This window comes from Erigeron canadensis, chromosome 9 (assembly GCF_010389155.1).
Source record: "Erigeron canadensis isolate Cc75 chromosome 9, C_canadensis_v1, whole genome shotgun sequence".
In the NCBI taxonomy this organism is placed as follows: domain Eukaryota; kingdom Viridiplantae; phylum Streptophyta; class Magnoliopsida; order Asterales; family Asteraceae; genus Erigeron; species Erigeron canadensis.
Window position 1 is genome coordinate 5,309,208 of NC_057769.1, and position 15,930 is coordinate 5,325,137.

Sequence of the window (15,930 nt, forward strand, 5' to 3'; positions counted from 1 at the left end):
GGCCTTATTATCTTTTTTGATACCGCTCTTGTATTTACCCTTTGATGTATAACCATCATTTGACAATATTAATATCATACAATGATTAACATTGAACAAGTATCATAGAACAATATTAAAACACACTAGGTTTTTTTTTTAGAAAAAAAAAGAGCTAACAATTCGTGGCCATTGGAATAAACTCTCTCATAGTATGAATATGCCTCTTGCCAAGTCTTTCAAAACCTGTACCATACAACACCCCTATTGCACTCATCCGACACGAGTTCTCAAAGTCATTTTGTCGTACACTTTATTATAGGATTAAGATTCTCTAAGTTATCATAAATTTATGAGATAACTACAGAAAATAAAAGGCACCTTTCGACCAATTCACGAAAATATCAGTAACCTTTAAAAGTTTTACTTTTTAGAAATGAACTTTCATTTATTCACGAAAATAGTAACATTTGACACGTGAACATTTTTTAATTACGTGACATTTTTTAATGACATGACATTATTTTTTATTTATTTATTATGTAATTTTTATCAGCCGTATTATTTCCCCCAAAAAAATGACATGGCTCCGTTTCAGTTTCGGTTCTGACAAGGTATTTCTTCTCAACATTTTCTTCTGAAGCTAATTTCAGCTTATTTTTATTGATTTTTGTTAAGTTTCTTCCTATTTCAAACATTGAAAATCTGAAAAGTTGTGTTTGAAGATCTTAAAGGACATAGATCTAGCTCTTCTTCGTCTATCTCGAGATTAAAAAATCTAAAATTAGATGTCAAAATGTTGTCGTTTTAGTCAGAGGGATATTCTGAGGATGTTCAAGGTGAGGTGAGAGTTTCAGAGGCCGGATCTGGACCGTTTAAGAATAGTTCATTGACATATGACATAGATCCAGATAGTGGAGGTCCAGATGTTAGCTCGAACTCGAACAGACCGCCGACGATTTTTAAATAGTTGAGAAATCGAGAAGAAACCACCTCCACCTCTAACACCGCCGCTGTTTGTGTTGGAGTAATCCAATATTAAATGAGAGTTTATTGCTAGAAAGTGAAACTTTTAAAGGCCATTGCTATTTTCGTAAATTGATCGAAAAGTTTTTTCTATAGTCTGTAGTTATAAAGTATGTCACGTCATTAAATTATGACACATAATCAACAAATATCCATGTCATCATGTACGCGTGTCAAATGTTGCTATTTTCGGGAATAAATGAAAGTTCATTTCTAAAAAGTAAAACTTTTAAAGGTCACTGATATTTTCGTGAATTGGTCGAAAGGTGCTTTCGATTTTCTACAGTTATCCCCAAATTTATCTATAAAGTTGGGAGCATCTCAACTATTAGATTGAAATTAAGGGTTAAGATTCAAAAATCAAGTTTGAATTTTAACTCTTGATTTCAATCTAATGGTTGAGATGCTCTCAACTTTATAGGTAAAGTTATGATAACTTTAGGGAATCCTAATCCTAATCCACTTTATTAAAGGAAACCGTCTAAGATAGTTTTCAATAATAATTGAGTAATTTCATAAACTAGCTTTCATTATTTTAAATCTAATAAATCAAGAATATGGGTATGTTTGGCAAAAGTAGCTATAGCTTTTAAGCAAAGCTGTTAGCTAGAGCTTTTACTTTTTAAAATTGTTTGGTATGGTAGCTATAGCTGCAGCTTTAAAATGAATTTGTGTACTTTTAATGACAAAAAGCTTCATCGAAAAGGTAAAGCTTCTGAAACGCTACTTCAAGAAGCGTTTCATTTTGGAGCTTTTCCTTTCAAATAAAAGCTAAAGCTAGTTGTATCCAAACAAAGCTTTTAACACAAGTTGAGCTTTTTGTTCAAAATTAAAAGCTAAAGCTCCCCAAAAGCTCTTGCCAAACATAGCCTACATCTAAACAAAAACACCTAACATTCTCAACTAAAATTCCTTATTTGTTTATCGGATAAAAATACATCTAAAACCTAATTCACCTTTAAAGGTACATCTAAAACCTAATATTCTCAATTAAAATTCTTTGTATTTTCTATCTATAAAGGATACTACTCTTTCATTCCTTGTCGATCAAAATGCCTAATTGTTTCAGAATGCCCGTCCTTGCTAGAACAAAATCAGTCACCAGTATGCTAGACAATATGGTTAAGAAAAATTTTTTTTGTCAGTATGCTAGACAAATCTGAGACACATTATTAGAGTGTTTGTAATGGTGTTTGTGTGGACAAGATGGAAGGCTTCCACCTCAGTGTCATCAAGGTGGTCCATTACAAGAGTTGATGTGGTTGTGAAGTGGAAGCCTCAAGGTGGGTGTGTTCACCTTGGGAAGAGTTGGGTGGTGGTGGTGTGGTTAATTTTTTATTATTTTCTTTTGTTTTTGATTGGTTATTCAAATATTATGAAGTATAATTTTTTGGGTTATTGTTATGAAAGTTGTGTAATTGTGGTAGAGTGATGATGTGACACTATCACCTTGGTGTGGTAACATTACCATTACTAATGCTCTTAGCAGTAGTGAACATAGTATAGTAGTACACATGATGTCATTTCTCTGTCTTCTTATTGTTATTTGACCTTGTGTCATTGCTTTCTCCAACAAAAAGGTGCTGGAAAAACATATGACAAATTCCACAATTATAATTTAAACCGTACCTGTTCAATATTCGGAGTCAAAACTAAAATGTGTCTCAAGTTCTAATTTTGAACGTACGAATTGATGTCATAATTGGCGAACGAATGGAGATTCCCTCAAGTTAAAACAACTTAAGGGGTCAAGTTAGAGGAATCGTGGTCATTGGATTATAGTCAAGGGGTCAAGATTTAAAGATAATCATTGAATCTTAGCCCTTAACTCAATTTAAGAAATTAATTTAAAGGAATCCACATCCTTCACAAATAGATATTAGTACCAAGAAACTTTAAAATTTTGATAAACACAGTCAAATGTCATGAAAGCTTCTCTCTCACACTATAAAACACAACCAAACTAATAATGGTATCGTCATGTTGTGTCTACCAAAAATCGGATACGATGCATCGGTTGCCAAGACTAGTTACATGTCACGCGACTAGTTAACGACCGCGAATCACGAGTTCATCGGCGTTGTCAGTATAAATACCCATGACTGCTACTTTGCCACCAGGTTCAAAATTGCAAGAGCGACGAATCATTTTAACTATCTATCACTACAACAAATTTGTTGTTTGTACGCATTTCACTCTATGCACTTTTTAAAAATGCATATAATTATGTTAAGGTGTTCACACTTATAAATGTGTGCAAACAAACTACATTAAAATGTGCGAATTTTTTTTTATAAATTTCATATTTAAAAGTGTTTAGAAAAAGGTTTACACGCTATTAGTTGTGTATGATATTATATTTGCACGCGGTTTTAAATGTAAGGATCATTTTTTCGCGTGTAATTTCTACGCACTTGTCTTGTGCGTAGAAATCACCCGCAAAGAAATCATCCTCACACTTATAAGTGCGTACAAATATAAAATTTGTACACACTTATTAGTATGAACATTTTTTTTATCACACTTTATAATTTATCTGTGGTTATTGATTTAGGCACTCTCTACACATCTATACATGGACGGAGACAACATGGGGGCAGTGGGGTCACTTGCCCCCACTCCAGTTTTACTACAATGTAATTTTTCACAATTTAAATGGTATATTTGTAATTATTTTTTAAAATTAAAAAAAAATAAGTAGGAAATAAATACAAATATTACCTTCGTTGTCATAAGCTTATTCTTTGAAAATCCACTTATCATCGAAATATTAATTTTGAGAATGATTTTTTTATTGGGGGAATAAAGATTTTTCTTAAAAGAATAAAGAAAGGTTTAAAAAAAGTTTTCTCTATTTGAGTGTGTAAATGTGTAATACATTAACAGTGTAACTATTTATGAAAAAATTATTTTCTTTCAAATTATTATATATATTTATCATAAATAACTAATAATCATAATCATAATAGTTATGTAGAAAAAATATTTTTACAAGCTAATCATTTCTTAAAAAGTATATTTTTTGGGTTTTATATATTATGATTAAATACGTTTTCATTTAATAAGACCTTGTCTGACAGTGGTCTTTATTTATTAAAAAAAATTTGTATTTTTAAATATGAGTGTTACACCCAGTGTGAAGAATAATTTATTTGAGGGTCCATTTTTTATTCTTGAGATAGGGTCCATTTTTTTTCTTTACATTACTAAATACGTCTCTTCTAAGTATGACAAACAATTTTTAAAATTGCCCCATCGCATAATAATTCATGGTTTCGTCCCTGCATCTATAAGTAAAGTATTCAAGAAAATTTTATGCACTCTTTAAGTTTTTGAGTAGAATAAAATATATGACTAATTTATTGTAGTGTGTGTTTGATGCCTACATACGCCTAATAATATATTATAGCATGAATCGAAAATTTGTTGCCCCTGATTTATAATGCCTCATGCCTATTGTCGTCAATTGGTCGCCCACTTCGTCCAAGACTGGCCCTGCCTTTTCGTACTATTTATCGACGATTTGGTCTGTTCAGATGGATAGTTAATTACATACCGACGAATATGAATCTATCATCAACGACGTGGTCTAGCGGTGTTTATTGTTGTAACGCCGTTAGTATAATTAATGGAGCAACGTTACTACCTACGGCTATCCGTACAGGATAAACTAAAATAATGAATATTTCTTGGACTATGTAAATGACTTTTTTGGCTTTGACGAAGAGGGTTAATGTATATTAAATGTTTTATAAGGTATTTGAATTGAATTTTAAACATTAGAATGGTAGTTGCACGTTCATTTGGTTGATTGCAAACAATGATACGTGTATGTAAGTGATGCCGTTGATGCTGATTTTAAAGATGTACTTTTAACGGTTTAAGATTGATAATTTGGACGTCAATGGAAACGTAAGTATACGTACGTAATCATATACATATACTATAACCTCTCCAATTGTTTGAATGTGTTATTTTAAAACATGGCACGGCCGTGGCGTCCGTTTTCGACACCGGCATAGTTGGATTTATCGTGGGTTTGTTTGGGGTGTCTGTGGTCAACGTTGTTGTGGACAGCTAGCTATAAATAACTGAGTGGATGTACTGCTAGCTAAAAAGGAGTGGTCGATTGTTTCTTATAATCTTTAGTAAATTTTTTTTTTTTTAAGTTAAATAAAACATGTTGTACCTATCTTAGGTAAAACAAAAGCGAATTATGTAAAATTTAGGGGTTATATAAAATTCAGGGAGCTATGTATATTTATCAAATTTAAAGGTTTAATTTATAACTTTTTTTAAAGTTGTAGTACTTAAGCTTAGGTAAAGTCTGCAATACGGTTCATTTTCCTTTTTTTTTATTGGTAAATTTTATTCACAATTCTCGCAAAACGTACGGGTAAACAATTATACAAACATTATGTTATATTAAATTTACACCAATTATCCAAACTAATCGTGTTGTCCTTTGCTCTACAATATTTGTGCCATAGCTAACAACTCGAAGACTTAGGATGATGGCTATGGTTACTCTCATGCCTAGCTATCTATCAATAATATATTGTCACATCATTCTATGTCTAACTCATGTCTAGCCATGTCTAATCTATGGCAACCATGTCTCTCCATGTCTCACCATCCCTTTATTATTTTCCTCCAATCATACTCACTCTCTCTTATATCCCTCCTTAAATCTTTAAATATCTCTCTCTCTCTCTCTCTCTCTCTCTCTCTCATGCCTAAGCGGCAATGTATGCCAAAATCACTCATGCCTTGACGTTGGCGGTGGTGTTTGCCGCTAGGCATGGCCATGGCTAGCCCCATGCCTGGACCATTGCCATCATCTTTAATGCCAAGAATGATCTTCCTGACATTCAATACTCTAGAACTTTAACTTATTTCTTGATTTCCAAAAACTTCTATCACTTTTAAATCTTGGAAGCACATTTGTTTGAGGCCAACATTCTCTCCGGTTAAACAAAATCTCTAATGGAAAAGACATATATCGGTGGAACCTTGTACATGTGGCTCAAAACCTTCATGACAATTTCGCAATCCCGATGCTCCACAGATTCTGAAGCCTCATTGCGCAGCTCGCATATGTCACTCCCGAAACAACAATTTCAACTTTTAAGAGCAAGAAGAATAGGAATATGATCCATAACTGCACATCAAATGAAGCTATTACTTTAGGCCTTGGACTTTTCGGACATATAACGGTTTTAAAGGTGTTCTTCATGTTAGAAGATAAGAACAAATCGTTTCTAAATTAGAGGCTATCGGATCAGAACAGAATCATCATTTCCAAATATAGGAGATATCGACTTGGCCATCAAGAAATAGGATTGATTTAGTTTCCGTAATTATGTTTTTTCATTCCTGTATAAATTGAGACATTCTCAATTAGTTCAATATCAATAAAAAGACAATTCAATTCATATACAATGATTCACATGGTATCAGAGCTTGCAAAAATCCTGGCTCCATCATACACCCATTTATAATCCGATCATCTCAATACCGACAGCCACCATGGTCGATGAAGCCAACGGCTCCGGTTTGAATTCCGAATTAGCCCTTCAAATAGCTAATTTAATACAAAATAACACAAATCAACAATCACACAACCCCAAATTATCTGATAATCTTCAGATCAATCTCAAATTAAATAGCCAGAATTATGCCTTATGGACCCGAATGATCCGGGTCGCTATAGGCGGAAAATCAAAAACCCTATTAAATCCTTTAATAGAAACCGTACCAGAAAAAATATCATCAGACAAGTATGAAGATTGGGAACAAGAAGACCTCATCGTGTTTTCTTGGTTTATTCAAAATATCGAGCCTACCATCGCCGGAAATCTGACCAAATATTCCACTGCCAAAGAATTGTGGGACGCACTGGTCAAGCCTTCAACCTTCATGTCAAAGCTAATGAAATCAAGCAATCCGAAAAACCATTAGAAGATTTCTGGATCTCATTACAAGGTGTATGGGGTGAAATAGATCAATTCGATCCAAATCCCATGAAGTGTGCAGAAGATATCAAGGCATATGCAAAGATCAGATCCGATCAGAAATTGTTTCAATTTCTAAATGGATTAGATCGAAGATTCGAGTCTATTAAGAGAGAGATACTTTGCATCGATCCACTGCCGACGGCTGAAGCAGCCTATGCGTCCGTTCGAAAAGAGGCCGCTCACCAGAATATTCTGGGAGCAACCACCGGAGAATCACAAGGCATCGCCGCCGGTTTGATAGCCACAAAAAAACGAAGGATCAAGCTTTGCATCGAAAGGATACAACCACATAGACGGGAAGAAGAAACCGATTCAAGATGATAAATCACACTTACAGTGTGATGAATGTGGCATGTATCGACACACAAAAGATCAGTGTTTTGAAGTGATCGGATATCCCGAATGGTGGACGGACGATCACAAAACGGCGGCCAAGAAAGGCTTCAAGAGAAATTATACCACCAAAACTAACACCGCCAAGACTAGTACCACCAAAGAAAATGAAACTCGGAAATCAGAGACAGGGTTTGGTGGCATAGCGGCAGCCGGAGGTGATGAAAGGGAGGGGGTCTTTTCGGTGGTGGAAGGTAACAGGATGATGGGGACACATATTCTTAACCCTAACTTACCATATAAATCTATATATATTTATAATAATAAGGGTAAGGTTTTTTATAAGCCACATGGGCCGTATACCTATGGGCCGAAAGTGTTGAGTCAAATAAAAAAACAAGGGGAAGCCCATATTGTTAAGACCAGTCACAATAATTTAAATGGGTCATCAAATGGGTCATGGATATTTGACTGCGGTGCAACCGATACTATGACCTATGATCCGGCCGATTTTTCAGTTTTTTCAAAACCCAAAAGAACTCATATTGAAGTTGCAAACAAGCAAAAAATGGATGTTAAAAATGGTGGAATAGTCAAAATTTCTCCGAATATCAACCTTTCCAACTGTCTCTATGTTCCTTCTTTGTCACATAAACTCTTGTCAGTAAGTCATGTGACAAAGGAGCTCAACTGTTCTGTTCTTATGCATCCACATTTTTGTCTTTTACAGGATATCAGGACGGGACGGATTATTGGGCGTGGCACTGAGAGAGGAGGACTGTATTATGTTGATGAAGTTACTGATAATGGAAAAGCAATGTTGACTCATGGAACTAATGAAAGGCAAGCATGGTTGTGGCATAGAAGACTCGGACACCCTTCAGTTAGTTATTTGCATACTTTGTTTCCGAACCTTTTTCCTTTAAATAAATCAATTTCTTGTGAGACATGCATTTTGGCTAAAAGTCACAGACAAACCTACAAACCCACTAATACTAGAGTTCAAGAACCTTTTTCATTAGTTCATTCAGATGTGTGGGGCCCTGCTCCAGTTGTTGGCGGTCAGAATTTCAAATATTATGTGATTTTTGTTGATGATTGCACTCGAATGACTTGGATTTATTTTTTAAAAAATAAAGCTGAAGTTTATGATAGATTTACCGTGTTTTATACCATGATTCAAACTCAATTTCAAAAATCTATCAAAATTATGAGAACTGATAATGGTGGAGAATATGTGAACTCTCAAATGAATCTATTCTTCCAGTCCAAAGGAATAATTCATCAAACCACCTGTCCTCATACCCCTGAGCAAAACGGCGTCGCTGAAAGAAAGAATAGACTCCTATTAAAAATGACTAGGGCTTTGATAATTGAATCAGTTGTCCCTAAAAATTTTTGGCCAGAAGCTATAGCAACCGCCACTTACTTGATCAACCGTCTTCCTACAAAAATCCTAAACATGAAGACACCACTGAAAATCCTTGCAAATTATCATAACCTTCCTCCAGTTCTCACTCTCCCACCCAAAGTTTTTGGGTGTACCGTTTTTGTTCATAATCCAAAAACTTACCGTGATAAACTTGACCCTTGTGCTGAAAAGTGTGTTTTCGTGGGGTATGGGGTTACTCAAAAGGGATATAGGTGTTATGATCCTAAGACTCGTCGTATGTTCACTACAATGAATTGTGTTTTTCTTGAAACTAAGTACTACTACACCCCGCAACACAGTGGTCAGGGGGAGGAACAGAGTGACACACTGAGTTGGCTGAGATATACTTTAGTCACTGATTCTCAAGAACAACAAAACACTTCAGTTGATCCAGTGAATGAAGAACAGTCCTCTCCTCAAAGTGCCAACGAACATACAATCCCAACCCTGATATCCGAGGTAAGTGAATCTCCACCGAGTCACTCTGTAAATAATGATAGTGTCAGTGTCCCAGATAATTTACAGAACTCTGCAGAAAATGAAGTACAGGCGGAGGTAGAAGAAGCTGTCACAGTCCCAGAAAAGTACGTTCTACCTCCGAGGTCAACTAGAGGGATTCCTGCAAAACGATATTCTCCAGAAAGAGTTTCCCGAAACTCTAAGTATCCAATGGCCAACATCGCAGATGGAAGTGTTTCTAAAGAAGCTAAAGCTTTCCTTGCAACTCTATATTCAGAAACAATTCCATCAAAAGTAGAAGATGCTTTGAAATTGAAAATTTGGAAAGATGCCATGGATACGGAGATGGATGCTCTCAGGAAAAGTGATACATGGGATATATGTGTTCTACCTCAAGGAAAGAAACCAGTCGGGTGTAGGTGGATCTATACAGTTAAATACAAACCAGGTGGTGCTATAGAAAGATACAAAGCCAGATTGGTTGCTAAAGGATACACTCAAACATATGGGATTGACTATTCTGAAACTTTCTCTCCAGTTGCAAAGATAGATACAATAAGGGTTCTATTTTCGATAGCAGCTTTTCATCAGTTTGATGAAAATACAATAAGGGTGGCCTCTTCATCAGTTTGATGTTAAGAATGCTTTTCTACACGGAGAATTGAAAGAAGAAGTTTATATGGAAGCTCCACCAGGTTTCTCTCATGGTTTCAAACAAGGAGAGGTTTGTAAGTTGAAAAAGTCTTTATATGGGTTGAAGCAGTCACCTAGGGCTTGGTTTCGAAAATTTACTCTAGCAATGAAGAAATATGGATACAAACAGAGTAATTTAGATCATACCTTATTTCTCAATCATAGAAGAAATCTGGTAACATGTCTAATAATTTATGTTGATGACATGATTATCACTGGAAATGATGTAAAAGAGATCAAGAAGCTGAAAGAAGCATTATTTGCAGAATTTGAGATGAAAGACTTGGGAAATCTTAAGTATTTCCATGGAATTGAAGTTATGAGGTCACAACAAGGGATTTTTATTTGTCAGGAAAAATATATATTGGATCTCCTAGCTGAAACTGGAATGATTGACTGCAAGCCAACAGATACTCCCATGATCATCAATCAAAGATTATTTATGAAGGCAGAAGCTAAACTTGCCGATAAACATAGGTACCAACGGTTGGTAGGGAAACTTATTTACTTAGCTCACACTCGTCCAGATATAGCTTATGCTGTTGGAGTAGTGAGTCAGTTTATGCATCGACCACAAGTAGATCATATGGATGCAGTTCGGTGAATTATCAGGTATCTGAAAGGGACTACAGGCCACGGAGTGTTGTTTAAGTCAAATGGCCATCTGCAAATACAAATATATACATACGCCGACTGGGCAGGAGATAAAGGTAATCGAAGGCAACTTCTGGATATTTCTCAATGGTAGGAGGGAATCTTGTTACGTGGAAAAGTAAAAAACAAAAAGTTGTTTCTCTATCAAGTGTTGAGGCTGAATTTCGAGGTATAGCCAAAGGTTTGGCAGAGGCGTTATGGCTGAAGAAACTCCTATCTGAAATAGGATTTGCCCCAAAAGAAAGTATCAAGATTATGAGTGACAATGAAGCGGCTATCCAAATATCAGAAAATCCAGTACAACATGACAGAACCAAGCACGTGGAAGTTGACCGTCATTTCCTCAAAGAAAAAATTGAAGATGGGATTATTAAACTGCTTTTTGTAAGATCAGAAGATCAGATTGTAGATATCTTAACCAAAGTTGTGGGAACATTTATGTTTCATAAGTGTTTAAGCAAGTTGAACTTTGGTAATCCCAATATTCAACTTGAGGGGGAGTGTTAGAAGATAAGAACAAATCGTTTCTAAATTAGAGGCTATCGGATCAGAACAGAATCATCATTTCCGAATATAGGAGATATCGACTTGGCCATCAAGAAATAGGATTGATTTAGTTTCCGTAATTATGTTTTTTCATTCCTGTATATATTGAGATATTCTCAATTAGTTCAATATCAATAAAAAGACAATTCAATTCATATACAATGATTCACACTTCACTTGTCTTTCTCCTCCGCAGGTTAAGCCTACTCCTCAATAAACATCTTTCTTAGGGGTCCATTTAGGCCATTTGAAAACGAAACGGTTACTGTAGTCGTGATCATCTCTAAGAAAAACATTTAGCTTCCTTAATAGCAAGTACATAATTAACCACATCTATTTCAGGAGTCGGGACCATCTTATCAAATCATTTCACGCGTTTTACTAATTTTAACACATATAATTCCCACTCGTCATTAGAGTCTAATTTTACAAATACAAGCTCACCATCCACACAACAATAATTACAATTTCTGAATAGGAAATCAATTGTTCACATCACAATATTCTTTATATTTCAAAGAAAAATATTTTGATATTATACACCAATTCTACTAGAACCAACAGAATATATGAAGTAATCCAATTCTAGGAAAACAAGATAATGTTGATATTATGCACCAATTCTAAAAAAAATAAGATAATGTTTTTTATTACAATTTGGATTACGGAATTATTATCATTACGGTCAGGAACTTTTGGATATAAACCAAGTGAATATAACTCCATTATGTCCTCATCTTGCCAACACCTCTTCCTTCCTACATCACACGATCACTTGATAGTACAACAAGTGATTAAAATACTTGTTCTTATCCTTATGAAGAAACTTTTTTAGAAAACAATAAATAATAATTAATTGAAGTTTAATACCAAAAAAGTACATTTATGTAAAGACGGAAATGTCGGGGTTCAAAATAACTACAAGATTGTGTTTTTTTTTATTAGTTTCATAGCCGTTTGGAAAAAAAAAAAAAAGAAATCCAGAAAGGCGAAAGTGTGGACACCTTTTTTAATGGGAGGTGATATTGATACCATTATATTTTATACATCTACCATAAACATACATTATTGACTTGTACCGTCAGTTATAGAACATGTAATCGTGGTTGATTAATAAAAAAACGAGTTAATTATTGAAATGATATCTAACGTTTGTGTTATATTATTGGTTTCATACCTTTTCTTTTGAAATTACGCTGATCATACCCAACGTATGCAAATCTCCACTCGTACCATACTGGAGGCTAACGCCGTCAGGTGGCCGTTAAAACCTCCCCCATGTGACTTGCACATGAGGGTTAAATATGTAATATCGTGTTTTTTAATTATTGAAATGGTACCTAACGTTTGCACGATATTGGTGGTTTCATACCTAATGTTTCTTAATTACTTAAATTGTACTTAATGTTTAGTTATTAATTTTTATTTTTTTTGTATTTTTTTAAATTTGTTTTTATTTTTTTTTATAAAAATTCTCCAAAACTTGTTACAATTTAATGAAAATAGTCAGAATGCACTTATAATCCACTCAAAAATATTACAAAATAGGTATTTCATAACAAAATATAAGTTTTAAAGTTCACGAATAACCAAAAATAGCAATAAATTATCATAAAAACAATTTTTTTTAAAATTGCGAGGAAAATTTTTTTTTTTTTAAATTTCAAAAATACCGCAATGGTAATACAATGGAATATACCAGGAATACCAGAAATACAAGTCAGTATTTACTACGACACGAAGCTTAAAGCAATGTTTTAAATATCGGTAAATACCGGCCGATATTTCTTATATTCCTACATATTTCTGGTATTACCGTTGTGGTATTTCCGAAATTTTTAAAAAAAGAAAATTTTATTTTTTAAAAAATTATTTTTATAATACTTTATTGCTATTTTTGGTTATTCGTGAACTTTAAAACTTATATTTTGTTGTAAAATAACTATTTGGTATTATTTTTGAGTGGATTATAGGTGCATTTTGACTATCTTTATTAAATTGTAACAAGTTTTGGAGAATTTTTATAAAAGAAAAGTAAAACAAATTAAAAAAACTATAAAAAAAAATTAATAACTAAACATTAGGTACGATTTAAGTAATTAAGAAACATATAGGTATGAAACCAGCAATATCGTGCAAACGTTAGGTACCATTTCAGTAATTAGGAAATACGATATTACATATTTACCCCTCACGTGCAAGTGTAGTGGGGGAGGTTTTAACGGCCACTTGACGGCGTTGGCCTCCGGTATGGTTCAAGTGGGGATTTGCATACTTTAGGTATGATCAGCGTAATTTCAAAAAGAAAGGTATGAAACCAGTAATATGACACAAACGTTAGGTATCATTTCAATAATTAACTCTAAAAAAACAGTACGTTTATCTTTTCCTTTTTTTTAATAGTTTCACCTAAGCCGACACCTTTTTTAAAACTGGTTGTATGTTAAGTCTAGTATAGAAACCTAGCTCAGGACCGCCCATGAGTTAAATTTAAAACAGAAAACAAAGACAAGGCTTAGGCTTAAATGCTTAATTGGTTTCGGTCTTTCGGATCGAGATTGGGTATTTCTATAACTGGGCCTTAATCAATCTTTAATCAGGCCCAAATACAGACGCACTAATGGGTTATACTTCATTATTTCGCCTAAAACTCACTGTGAGTCTATCACTGCATTTGATATATTCATATCTTTATCTACCGTTCTAAATTCTTTTGATGGAGAAGCAAGGATCATTAGATGAGTTTGAACTTTTAGTTGGATTTGAATTATTAGTTATAATCCTAAGATCAAAATAATTAGATCATTACCAAATTTATTATTAAGTAAACACAACATTAGTCCCTCTACTTTACATAGTTAAATAAAATTTAGATATGTTTATAAAAAAAATAGGCGGGGTTCGTGGAGTCACACACTTCAAATCTAAGTTCGAAAGGTCACATGTATAAATATTCAAATCTTACGTCCATGTAACTTATTTTATTTTCATATATATAGATAAACTAATTATTAACCAAAATAATTATTATCATAATAATATTATATATATATAAAATAAAATATTTATTATATATATAATAAAATTCATTTTTCCTAACTAATTATTAGCCAATTAAAATATTTGTTTGAAATGTTATTAATATTATAAACACAAGTCTGTCACGATTTTTATATAATTTCGTAGTTTTATATAATAACTCAGTTTAAGACCATATATCTGGTGCATTACACAAACACAATCCGACTTAGTTTATAAACACGATTTACGATAAAAAAAATTTGAGTGATATAAAAAAGATAAAACGTATTAATCCAAACTGAAAAAAAATAATCCAATGATTAAAATTGTACAGTATATAGTTTTAGTAGCCCCATATGGAAAAAAAAAACGTAAAATTTGATTTTATGATCATAACATAATGTTAGTATAAATATCATATGTATAAGACCATCTACCTAAATTCTTTTATAGAGATCCAAGAACTGTTATATAAGTTCAAACTTTTATTTACAACCCTTGAATAAATAAAAAATAAAAATAATAATGGTATCATTACCAAATTTCTTATTGAATAAACATAACATTAATCATTGTAGTTTACATAATTAAATCTTGTATATTTAACTTATTATTTTATTTTGTTTTTTTCTTTTGCGGTCGACTTAATAACATTAGTCATGATTAAATCTTGTATATTTAATTTATTATTGAATAAACATAACATTAGTCATGATTAAAATTAAATCTTGTATATTTTATTTCTTATTATATTATCAAACTTTTTGGACTTTTGTCACACCCCACCTTAGGCGGAATCGTAGGATATGACGAAAAGATATAGTAATAGCACATGGACTTTATAATAGAGTCATACTAAATGAAATTCAAATAAATGTAATTTCCACAAACGGAAAGTCTAGGCAACACGCCTCAAATAGCAAAGAAGTAACAATTGCAAATAGTGTTCAATGTTTCACATGCAATCTAGGAGTTCATGAAGGATCTCTTTATTGGTCTTCCTAAAGTCCATAAGCTCAATCTTCTTAAGCATTGTTATTACCTGAAAATGAATGCTCGAAAATGTCAACATAACGTTGGTGAGTTCGTAGGTTTAAAGGAATACAAATGAGTTTGCTGTGCATGATATATCAAGTTTGGACAATAGTGTAAATATAAACATGTAGTAGCATACAAAATACTGATCAATGCCATCATAGTTATCCAACAACACAATCCCCATCACTCCTGCCAACAACTCAATCATGCTTTAAATACCAACAACTACCAGCTGGAGTATAAAGTTGGTCGATAGTTTTCCAATAGTCTTCAATAGATATCAAAAGACATCTATTGCATCAAAGAAATCAATACAAGCAAGCTAACATACACATTTCATAATTACACGTATTTGTCCATGAAAACAAACAAGTTTTGGCACAGCTAGTAAAGAAATGAAAAGTGTTTTGAGCATCATTTTCCCCCAAATAAATAATATAAAAAGGGGCCACGAAACTCACCTCGACAAGCAAGTAGTTATGCAAATCCAACAAGGACGCTAGAATCTACACAACATATAAATATGAACAAGTTACAATTATGGACATGGTCAAGAACCGTCCATTGTAACCCGTATTTGATGAAATACACATATGGCTACTTTCAAAATATTCACAACTGATTTGTCATATATTATTAAGTTACAAGTCACATAACTTAATATATAATATTTGTTTTAATGATTTAAGATTAAATTCTACAAGTTCATATTAACTGAAATTTTTGGTAACT